Source organism: Macaca nemestrina, chromosome 4, assembly GCF_043159975.1.
Source record: "Macaca nemestrina isolate mMacNem1 chromosome 4, mMacNem.hap1, whole genome shotgun sequence".
NCBI lineage: Eukaryota > Metazoa > Chordata > Mammalia > Primates > Cercopithecidae > Macaca > Macaca nemestrina.
The window spans coordinates 107,937,029-107,948,760 of NC_092128.1; the positions used below are offsets into that span (position 1 = coordinate 107,937,029).

General features: G+C 46.2%; 1 protein-coding gene across 5 annotated transcripts in view; it reads right to left on the reverse strand.

Annotated features, from left to right (window-relative positions):
• Positions 1-7,395, reverse strand: part of LOC105497780 (engulfment and cell motility 1) — a 574,187-nt gene extending 566,792 nt beyond the window's left edge. For 2 of the 5 annotated variants that reach the window (XM_011769141.3, XM_011769133.3), the window contains exon 1: positions 6,746-6,914. The gene's annotated coding sequence lies outside the window, so the exon portion shown is untranslated. Of the gene's footprint in view, positions 1-6,745 lie in introns of all 5 variants that reach the window. The other 3 variants (XM_011769137.3, XM_011769131.3, XM_011769139.3) reach the window with 3 other exon arrangements.
• Between the last annotated feature and the right edge of the window lie 4,337 nt (positions 7,396-11,732).

The following is an 11,732-nucleotide window of genomic DNA, read 5'->3' on the forward strand; positions in this document are numbered from 1 at the left end:
ATACCTGGAGACATCTGGGGTTGTCACAAATGAGTAATGCTACTAGCATTAGTGAACAGCAACCAGGGAAGACAGTAAACATTCAACAGTACACAGGACAGCCCTTACAACAAGGGATCATCCAGCCCGCAATGTCAACAGCACTGAGGCTGACACTGCCTGAAATAATGGGTTAGTAAAATGGCCAACAGCCTACAAGTAGAAAAAGAACTGTACAAGTAGCCTCAGCCTCGCCCAAAGGAGAAACCATCCCAGTCAAAGGACTCCAGTCTCTGGTTTCCTTAGTTAGTATGAATCCATCAACAAGAGAATTAGCAAAAGTTATGATAAGCTAGAAAACACTGTCAAGTATATTTCTCTTCCAATTGGTTCCTTCCCAGGTGGTTCCATGCTTTTGCCTTCACCATGACTCATCCAGAGAGGAATAATGTTGGCTGAAGAATAGATGCCCATTCTTCTTGGCAAATACTGTTCTCATTTTTTATTAATAAATTGCCTTCTGGCTCATACGCTTCAATATCATGATGTCGGTTGATGGGCATACTGTCCCTGAGAGAAGAATCCATTGACTCTCAAAATTAAGGTCAACTTTGGAATGAGATACCCAAAGAGAGGGATTGACTCTGAAGAACTAGGACTCAGTGGCAGCAGAGACATCCCTGGATACCATGGCAACCCAGGGCACATCCGTGTGCAGGATATACAGGAGTGAAGAGCCTCTCAGGATGCCACTGAAGCATAGCTCCACATGGGATCCCGGCCTCAGAGGCTGGCAAGTCCAGGGAACCAACAAAAGAAGGAACTAACTAGCGCAGACATCACGGTGCAGCAGAAAGAAACAACACAGTAAAATGAGTCAGAAAAAATGGGTTTAAGGCTCAGATGCACTCTCTAAGTATCCTTGTGACATTTCATTCTTCCAAGCCACATCTGTAAAATGGGATAACAATACTATTCTGATTGTTCCCCATCATTTCCAAAACAGCATCCCCAGAGGAAGGGTATGTCAGGGCACAGAGAAACATGTCGCATTGATCCTGTGACTCCAACTCCACCAAGGGAATGCTTTATAGGGCTTACCTGATTATCATTCCCTTAAACCACCGTTCCTTATGCAGAGTACAACCCACTGAACACATCGCAGTCCTATAGTCTAGCAAGTTGTGCCTTTCCAGTGTTTTCTACTGATGAAAGTTTTGTTTCCTACCTTAACTGTTAGAACTAAAGCAGTCAAAACTGTAGCCTCAATTCCTAAAATTGAAGTTCCAATAATAAATCTGTTCAGATTCTGGAAATCAGTGTTTGTGGGGGCCTGGAACACTGAGAATCATCTCCTTCTATTTATACATGTGACTAATTTCTCGACTCAGCACTATGCCAGTTTGTTACTGTAGTTAATTCTGTTTGATGAGCTAGCATTTCTTCTCCCACACATAGTCCTATCTGATACTTAACTGTTCATCCCACCTCAGGCCAGTGACCAAATTCTGCTCATACCATACCTGCACTTATATTGCAACAGGTTAGAAAACATAGCACTAATACACAAGTAGTTAATGTAATCAGGAATCCCGATATGGCTTTGCAGGCTTTAGTTCTGGCTAATATGGATAAGTTCCAATTGTTAACACTCAGAAAACCCAAATTATCCAGGGAACTGAGCATTGCAACCAGTGTGTGCACTGTACATACAGGCTGGCTTTCCTGAACCTAAAAACGCTGTGCTGGCATACTGGAAGGCTTTCGTGGCCACACACATGGTCCTGAGAGCCACACCCTGTGGAATGACTGTCCTTCATGATCCTTTTATTGTGGGCAGTGAAGAAGTTCTCAGACTTTTTTTATTTTTAAGACATGGGCTTACCCACCTCTTAACTCTTTGTCACCCAACCTGGAGCACTGTGGTGCGATCACAGCTCACTGCAGCCTCAGACTCCTGGACTCAAGCCACTCTCTTGCCTCAGCCTATCAAGTAGCTGGGACTACAGGTGCATGCCATCGTACTCAGCTAATTTTTTAACTTTCTGAGAGATGTGGTCTTGCTCTGTTGCCCAAGCTGAGTTGTCAGCCTTTGACTTTCTTCTTTCAACAGCCAATCCAAGCCCAGGTCAGCTAAAATGCTTCATCTAATCATGCATCCCAGCAGTGTGGCTGCCACCAGAAGAGATTACAACTGTCTTCGTAATTAGAATCATTCATATGGGGAACACTAAATGTAAAATGTGAAAGAAGTTGAGCAGAGTAAATTTCCAAAGACCTCAAAAGTTCTAACCTAAAACTTGGTGAGAAAAGGGGATATCCTGTCGATTTTATTCTAAGCAAGGTTAAAGAGTTATTGCAAAGGGAGCTACTGCCTCTCTGCATCACAAAAGTGAAAAGCATGTCACTTGAGTTTCTAGTTCCTCCAAGATGGCAGCATCAGGGCCTAGCACACTGGCAAGTTCTACAAATAGTAGCATTTTTAAAAGTTAAGTCAACAGCTGACAGAACTGCATCTGGTTCAACATTTGGAAATAGCATCTCTTGCAGGGGGATTAAACCAACAGTATTTTGTTAATAGGAGATCGCTAAGTATTTCTTAAAAGGATAGCCCTCTAGAACATCTTCATCAGAATCCCTGGCAAGTTAGTTAAAGATGTAGTTTTCCCCAGAATTATTGAAACAGACTTTAAAAATCGTTACCCAGATTGAGCAATACTTTGACATGAAGACTGGGTGTCTGTTTTATGAAATTCTGTTTTCCACACCACTTTTCTCTTTCATGTTTTAAACTGCTGGTCTTGGCCTACTAAAGTGATACCATGATCCACTCATGGGTTACAACCCTAAGCTTAAAAAATACTTCTCTGTTTGATTAGAAGGAACCAGAACTAGAGTTGCACAATTAGTAGCAAACACTCCAGGCTTTGTGATGCAGAGAAGGTTTATTAATCCACCACATTTTCCAAATTCAGTAGAATGTCTTATAAACCAAATTATCTACTTGGATGGTTTCAGGCACCAAAAAGCGTTTACCAGCTTGAGCTACAAACCTTAATGGTATCCACTGTCTTAGATCTATAAGGGAAATGTTACCTCCATAGGAACGATCACCTTTAACCCTTGAGCATGAGGCAAGATGATGAAGTAAGCAAAGTGTGTGATCAGGTGAGCTCCTTGCCTCACCCCCAGCCACATCCTCTGGCAAAGACTTCAAAGCCCTTTCCCCATCCTCCCCACCCACTCACACCAAACACCCAAAGGGGGTAAATTACTTTGAAACACTCAAGTATTACCTTCTTTTCAATACAGTAATTTAGTAAATGTTCAAGACTTAGCTGCACCTGCAGAAGACCTTCATGTTTTCTCACTTTCATTTTTCTTCTCCTAGGCATTTCTCATCTCCCCTGCATCTGCCACACAGTCTCCCTTACAGCCTCCTGTCTTCACTTCCATATCCTAGGAGAGCAGAATGGGATACAGTAGATGCCTCTGACTTCAATCCCCTTACAATAATGCCCTTCTTCCTAGGCGAAAGCAACACAGACTTCTTTAAAAGACCTTCTCCAAGGAGAGTGATGAAACACCAGATCTGGAATGGTTATGTGGGGTTTTTTTGTTTTGTTTGTTTTTGTTTTTGTGTTTTTTTTTTTTTTTTTTTTTTGAGACAGAGTCTTGCTCTGTCGCCCAGGCTGGAGTGCAGTGGCAAGATCTGGGCTCACTGCAAGCTCCGCCTCCAGGGTTCACACCATTCTCCTGCCTCAGCCTCCCGAGTAGCTGGGACTACAGGCACCCGACACCAGGCGCGGCTAATTTTTTGTATTTTGCTTAGTAGAGACGGGGTTTCACCGTGTTAGCCAGGATGGTCTTAATCTCAATCCACCCGCCTCGGCCTCCCAAAGTGCTGGGATTACAGGCGTGAGCCACCACGCCCAGCTGGTTATGTGTTATTAAGTGCACTGGTTGTGTAATCTCTCAAGGAATCACCCCTCTGTTCCTTTCTTCAGGCTGAAAAGGGGAGGAGTCTACTTGAGGCAGAACAGGGTCTAAAAGAAGAGTGGCTTGGCATGGGGGAAAGGACGGGGGAAAAAACAAAAGCCCATTACCTGGGCTTCTCACTTGCACTAATGCTGCAACATTTTCCTGGTATATTTCCCTGGTGGATCTCTCCCAATATAGCCACCTCTCCTTTAGTCAGTCTACAAACACTTATTGAGCACTGAAGTCATGCTAAGAATCCATCTAAGTTCTGGAGCTGTAAACAAGACAAGGTAATCACTACCCTCATTGAACTTCTGCTCTAACAGGGAGAGAGACAATACGCAAATACACAAATGACTGTATAATGCCAGGGAGTAAAAGGTACTAAGACAAAAAACTGAGTAACATAAGAGGCCCAGGGAATGTCTGGCTGCTATTTTATATGGGGTAGCCAGGGAAGGCCCCCTATAAGCTGACAGCTGGGCAGACACCTGAAGGAAGCAGGGGAAGTCAGTCATCTGGACATGTGGGAGAAAAGCTCCTCCTGTAATTTCATGGGCAAAGGCCCTAGGGAGAGAACTCAGTGAAAAAGAAGAATGTGAGACGGTGAGGGTGCCTGCAGTTACCAAGGACAGTAAGCATGGCCATCACTAGAACTGCCCATCTTCTTGCCCAATGACTGCTCCAGGCCCTGAGTTTCCCCAGACTCCCATCCGGGTCTGCCTCCCAGCCGGGTCTGCCTCCCAGCCTGCCCCTCCCTGATACCTACCATACTTCTTGTTCTCCAGTTCAGTACCCTCCTGACACAACCCCTCCCCAAGAGTCACAGCAGTCCAGGTCATTTCCTCACAATTTACCAACCTAATAAAAACAAACAAACAAAACAGAGTAGAAAAAAGGCAGCATCCACATTTAACCACAGCCTTCCAGAGATAGGAAATGTACAACAGTAAAGAGTAAAGCTTCAAAAGGTCAGCTATAAGAAAAATTAAAAGTATACGATGTGTCTGCAGGGGATCTGGCCTCCTAACTTGCCATTATTTTCCCCCAGATCTATAAATCGGGGGACAATAATCCTTGAAACAACCTTGGAAAGTAGGCATGGAGGTGAGATAATGTGAGAACCCAGAGGAGAACCTGAGAACCCAGAGATAATATGGGGCCAGAGGAGACAACAATAACAGCTGCTGCCAGTCTTTGCAATCTCAAAGTGATTCTGAGAAGGATTATATCCCTCTATGTCCCAAAATTGGTCGCAGGGTTTTGGTATGTAAATACAGGTCATTAATTACCTTTATAGAAGCAAAAAAGAAACACTCAGATATTCTTCCATAGCCTCATCCCCAAGGCACCGGCCGCGCCCAACAGGGAGCCTCCGCCTCTGGAGGCCCCATCCCCTGCCTTAGGTTATCTAAAATCTTAACCATAATGAATTAGCCCCGAATCATTCACGGCCAACGCAGCTGGGAAGCCCATGATCCAGCGCGAGGGGCATCCCAAATACGTTCACTGGGTCTCGGGGGCCGTCCAGGGGCTCTCAGAGCTGGGTCACTACCTGGGACCAAGCCTGAGTCTGGTCCTTTGGGTCAAGGCAGGTCCCGTCCCGCCTCCAACTTCAAATCGCCCCCTAGGCTGGAGAGGGTCACTGGGCGGGTAGTTCCTGGCTGTGCGGTAACACTTACACACACACACCGACAACACCCCCCCACACCGACAACACCCACCCCCCCCACACACACACACTTACACACACCGATGACACACCACACACACATACATACGCGCGCACACACACGCGCGCGCGCACACACATACACACACACACACACACACACACACACACACACACACACACGCCACCTCGCGCGCGCTCGCGGCACAGCACCGACTTCCCAATCCCAAACACACGCGCGCACCCCCGGGACAGCTGAGTTCTGTATTTCCTCTTCCTCAAAGAGACTCCGGCGATCGCGGTTGCCACTCTCCGCTCCGATTCCCGGGCCCCCGGCATGCCGCCGCCCCCTTCTCTGAAGGCGCGCCCGGTGCATCCCCTCTCCGAAGCTGAGATTTCCACGAAGCTCCACAAAACCCCCCGCCGCCTCTCCCGGTCTCGGCGGAGACCCCGGTGTGTCCCTGGGAGGAGAGTATTTACAACCAGAGCCTCCGGGGCTCCCGGCTGCCCAGACCGCCCTCTCCGGCCCTCCTGGCCCCCATCCCTCTGGCCCATCACCGCCTCCTCCCACGAGCGCACTCGCCGGGGGATTCCCTCCCATCCCTGAGTGCAGGAGAAGACGCAGAGTCCGAGCCGCCAGCCGCTTCTCTGGCTCTATAGGAATCTTGACTCCAAGGTCCCAGCCCCACATCCCCCTTCCCCAACAACCTCGCGCCAGCGTCGCAACCCTCCGGCGCCCCCCTCCCGCAGACCCTGGTCGAAACGTCTCGGCGGGCTCCCGGGCCCCGGGCCCCGGGCCCTGCGCTTCATCCCCGGGCGCTGCACCTCCAGCGCCCCCTCCCTCCGCTCCCACTCCCACTCCCGCCATCCCCCGAGCTCAGACTTCCCCAATTGCAGAGCGCCCCGACGCGCCCACAGCTTTCACCCTGCCGAGCGCGGCGGCCACCCCCGCCGGAGCCGCGGCGCCCCCAGGGAGGAAACAAAAGTGTCTCCGCGGCTCCCGGAGTCCCCCGGAGCAGTACGGCTCCTCCCGGCCCCAGTCCCGGCCCCCTCCCCTGCCGCGCCGAGGTCAGGAAGTCGGGGCGCGGCGCCAGCCCAGGAAACTTTACGAACCTGCTTGGGGTCGCAGGACAGCAGCGGCAAGGGTTCCCGGCGATCAGAGCTGCGGCGACCTGCCACCATTGAAGGGGAACTGGAGGCTCTGTCGCCCAGCGTGGGGCCGCGGCGGCGTGGGTGGCTCTACCTCTATCCTGTGCCCATCCTCGCCCGCTCCCGCTCGCCCCAGCACACGCACTTACACTCTGGGTCGGCCGGCTGCTGCACCGCCGGCTGCCGCTGCTCTCACTTCCTCTTCCTTCCTCCTGCTGGCCAGAGACACATTTTGCATCTGCAAGGCATCCGGAGATCAGCCGCGAACTCTCCTCCCGAGCGGACGCTGCGGAGTTGCAGCCGCCGCCCCTGGCACCTGCGCCAGGACACTCGTGGTCTGCGCGTTCGCCTTGCGCCCGCACCCTGGTCCCTGCCCACTGCACTTTGCCTAGGGGAATGCCCACGACTTTTTGAAGTCCCCCTACTTATAAAGACAGAAATGTCAAACACCATGCATGCCTCAAATCTGCTATAAATAATATGTGTGCAGAGCATGACTTCGATGAGCTCACACACGGCGTTTGGAGGCACTAATTAACTCCGTCACCCTCATAGCGCCACCTCCGGGAGGCCAAAAGCGAGTAGAATCTTTTCACATCTTTTTTTCATTTTTGGCAACCGGTTCCGGATATTAAGGGGAAACTTCGGTGGGCTGTTTGAACGCTACTTTAAGACGTGTTTGTTTTGACGCTGTGCCTCTACCCTTGGACAGAGTGGCAAAAATAACAAAACATTTCCTCCCTCTCAGTCGACATCTATGTATTTACTAACCCTGCAATTGAAGCTACAAGATGTATTTCTAACCAATTAAGCCAGGGACTTCCTAATTTTGCATAACTTTGCATAAGGCAAGACGTTCTACCCCTAATTTGGTATTTAGAATAAATTACTTAATTCTTGCAACCTACTTAAATCATTTTCAAAACAGAAATCAAAAACGTTAACTCTCAGCCTAGCTGGCAGGAGGGAAGAGGGTTGCAGGCGAAACACCTGTCCTCCCCCAATTCAGCAATACCTACATTGGCTCTACCGGAAAAGTCAAAGGCAGTTAGGCATTTTCTTCTAATTGGCAAAGGAAATAAGTTGGGGGCTGGGAGGCATCAGAATCAAGGTGGAAAACTAAGCTCCCTTTTAAGATCCTCCCCCTCAAGAGCCACAGGCAGCTGTTGAGCACTTGAAATGTGGCTAGCCCTGAGATGTTCTGTAACTGTAAAACAGACATACAATTTAATATTTTTAAAATGAATGTAAACTAACTTGTTAAGTATTTTTATGTTGATTACATTATTGCAATACATGAGAATAGTTTGATGTAATAAGTCCATTGGGTTCATCATGTATTGGGTTAACATATAAGCATACATAAAATTAATTTCACCAGTTTCTTTTTACATTTTCTGATGTGGCCACTAGAAAATGTAAGGCTACACATAGGCTCTCATTAGTGGCTCACCTTATATTTTTAATGAACAGCTCTGATCTAACTCCTTATTACACACATGACTCTGGGAGGCAGTATTAGTATCAAGAGTGCCTGGGTCCACATGGTTATAAAGCCAGTAACTAGGGTGACTGCAGGAAAGCAACTTAACTTCTGTATTTCCTCATCTATAAAACAGTAATGATACAATAACAAAAATCAATAGCACAACTATTAAATGAGGTAATTTAATAAGTAGTCAATAAATGGAGCCTTTACTAACAATGCTCTGAGATGCTTGTAGTGATGAGCATGAATTCGATCTACAACCTTGTAGCTAAGGCATATAAAGACCTTAACTTTAGTGCATGCGTGGTGAGCACTCAGTAAACATTAGCTGTCATAATTGTTCCCTCCTTGCACAGCAATTATGCAAATCCACTCCCCTGTAACCTTTGGTCTTCACATCTTTCCTCCATGAAGAGGTCTTTCAGATCTTTGAAGATAGCCCTCAAATTTTACCTAAACACTCTGTTTTGAGGATTAATCATCCTCAATTACTCTGACTCTTCTTCATGTGATATAGCTTCAAGTCTCTCTCATCTGAGCCATCTTCTCCTGGAAGGGTATGTGTCTCTGCCCTTAAAAAAAAAAAAAAGGATAAAAAAGTAGTTGTCTTATAGATTAATTACCTAATTAACCATTAGCAAACACAATACAGCCTGAGATCTTTTCTCTCTCTCTCTCTCTCTTTTTTTTTTTTTCTCAAATACATCTCAATGTTGATAGGAGTACATGGAGAAGACTGGAAATTCTTTATGGTGTTATGCTTAGGCCATGCACGTGAACATGGAGTTGATCTTTGGAACCAAAGTTCCTGATCCACTTTCTCTAAGTCCCTTAGGATTGGATTCAGGCATCCAGTGTCTCCCCATATTCACGGATTACATAAAAATATTAAGATGCCACGTGACATCCCACTAAGGAGCTCCCTCCGCTAAGCTGGGAGCATAGCATTCTTTGGTTCACTGGTTATTAATAAACTGCTTAACAGTGCAATTGCCAAACTTCAATTTTCGATTCTATTCATAAAGACATCTTAGAAGTGTTGTCAAGTGTCTTAGAGGAACCTGCCTTCTCCCTGGGCTCTGCTGGTGGTCAGCAGTGGATACAATAGAGTGGAATATGTGGTGTTGTCATGTATGTGGGCTCCATCTTTGGACCTGGTTGTTGTGTATAAATCCCACCGTTACCATTTACTGGCTGCATTACTCTTAACTCATGAGATTGAAACCGTGCCTACCAGATAGGGTTGAGTGAAGATTAAATGAGTTAATTCATGAAAAATTCTTAGAACAGGACCTGACACATAGAAACACTCACTGAATGTTAGCTATTATTATCTACAACAGTTCTTCAATGGACAATTCATATTAACAGACTCAAAAAATAAAAGAACAACATCCATTCCCTCTTTTCACATGTCAGTCTCCACCCATAATGGTGAGAAAGAGCTGTTACCACTTTCCCTTCTCAGTTCCTGGTCACAGCTCAAACCATTCAATCATTAGGTCATGCTTTAGCAGAGAGGAGGGCCATTTTATAGCAAGGAACAGAATCCAAGTGCACCCCCTCACTTGCACTTCTGGTAAGCCCACTTGGGCAGAGCCTATACCTTTGTGCAGACAGGCCAGCCTCATCCACATCTCAAGTGGTTAGGGAGACGGATTCAGGATCTCCTCTGTAGAACCATCCATCTTAGTTTCAGGATAAGCAGAGGAAAAGAGAGCAGGGTAGGGACAGATGGCTGGAAAATCAAAATCACTTAAGCCTCAAGTCTAAGCTTCATTCCCCCACCGTGTTTTTATAAGAAAGCTTTGCATTGTTAATGGACAGAGAGGTATTTGGGGCAGTTTCTCAGATTTAAATACTTTGATCTTGTGTTTCCTATATCTTTATCTTTCCTTGTGTGTACAAAATTCCAAACTAGGAGGATTGAGACCCTATCAAAATGTCACCGTGCAAAGTGTCACCATGAAACCCCAAAGTGAAATAATAGCCTGTTGTATTTTTAATCAATGATGACTCACGTTGATCAACTCCTTCCTAAGTGCTCATAAATATTAATTTCTAATTTATTTTTTAAACTTATTGGATTCTAAATGGATCCTGTGCATTTAATAATACATTCAGTAATTTGCTTCAAATTTCTGCTCCAAATCAGCACCAAATTCCTTGATCTACAGTTTGACAAATCTATTCCCTTTTCTTGTGTTAGAATCAGGCTCATGCTGGTTTGCCTCCAGTCTTCAAACAGCTCTGGGGGCAGAGAGAGTTGCCTCAGCTCCAGGAAGCGGCTACACCAGGGATAATGAGATCTGGGCAGCAGGCAGACACCTGCAATTTACAGCCAACAGGGTCAGCCCTGGAACAAGCAGAGTGACACGGAGGGCTGCTGTGAGAGGGCATTCCTTTACTTGATCATTCATTAATTCAACGTGCAGTGAATGCCTTAAGTGTGAGTTTAAAAGGGAGAAAGGGAGAGTACAATCATGAACGAGAGAAACATGGCTTGCCCCCTTTTGGCATTTCCATTCTAGCTCAGAAGACAGATTTTAAATGGCCATTAAAAACAAGTGAGGAGTATAATATTAGGAGAAGGACAGAACATTGCAGGACTGTATGGAGACAGGGATGCTAACATCACCTGTAAGTCAGGAAAAGCCTCCTGGGGAAGTTCTGTTGATTTGAAACCTGAAGGGTGAGTGAGGAGGTGTTATCCAGGACAAAAAGACAAAAGGAAGTGGGTTGGTAATGAGGAAGGATTCTAAGCAAAAACAGTTAACTTTGTATAAAGGTTCACAGCAAGCTTGTCCCACCCATGGCCCACAGGCCGCATGCAGCCCAGTACGACTTTGAATGCAGTCCAACACAAAACTGTGAACTTTCTTAAAACATGATGAGTTTTGTGATTTTTTTTTAGCTCATCATTAGTGCTAGTGTATTTTATGTGTGGCCCAAGACAATTCTTCTTCTTCTTCCAATGTGTCCGAGGGAAGCCAAACAACTGGACACCCCTGGAGAAATCATAGTGTGGGAGGAACCTTAAAAAGTCTATTTGGCCCAAGTCTGAAAGTATCAAAAGTAAATCTAAAAGCAATGGGCAAAAGCCAAAATTTGGAAGCCCTTGAGAGTCATATTACAGAATTTGGATGTATTAAGGATGATGGAAAGGCCTAATAAGTTTTGATTTGGTTTGTTTTCCACTGAAATGTTTTAAGCAACTGATTATTGTGGTCAGTTGTTGTTTTAAAGGTCATCCTACTAAATAGTGAATGAATTAGTGGGGAGACAAAAATGCACGTGGGAAGAATAGTGTCTTAGTCTGCTCATTCTGCCATAGCAAAATTCCATGGACTGGGTGGCTTAAACAACAGAAATTTATTTTCTCACACTCCTGAAGGCTGGAAGTCTGAGATCAGAGTGCTGACATGGTCGGCTTCTGATGAGGGCTCACTTCCTGGCCCGCAG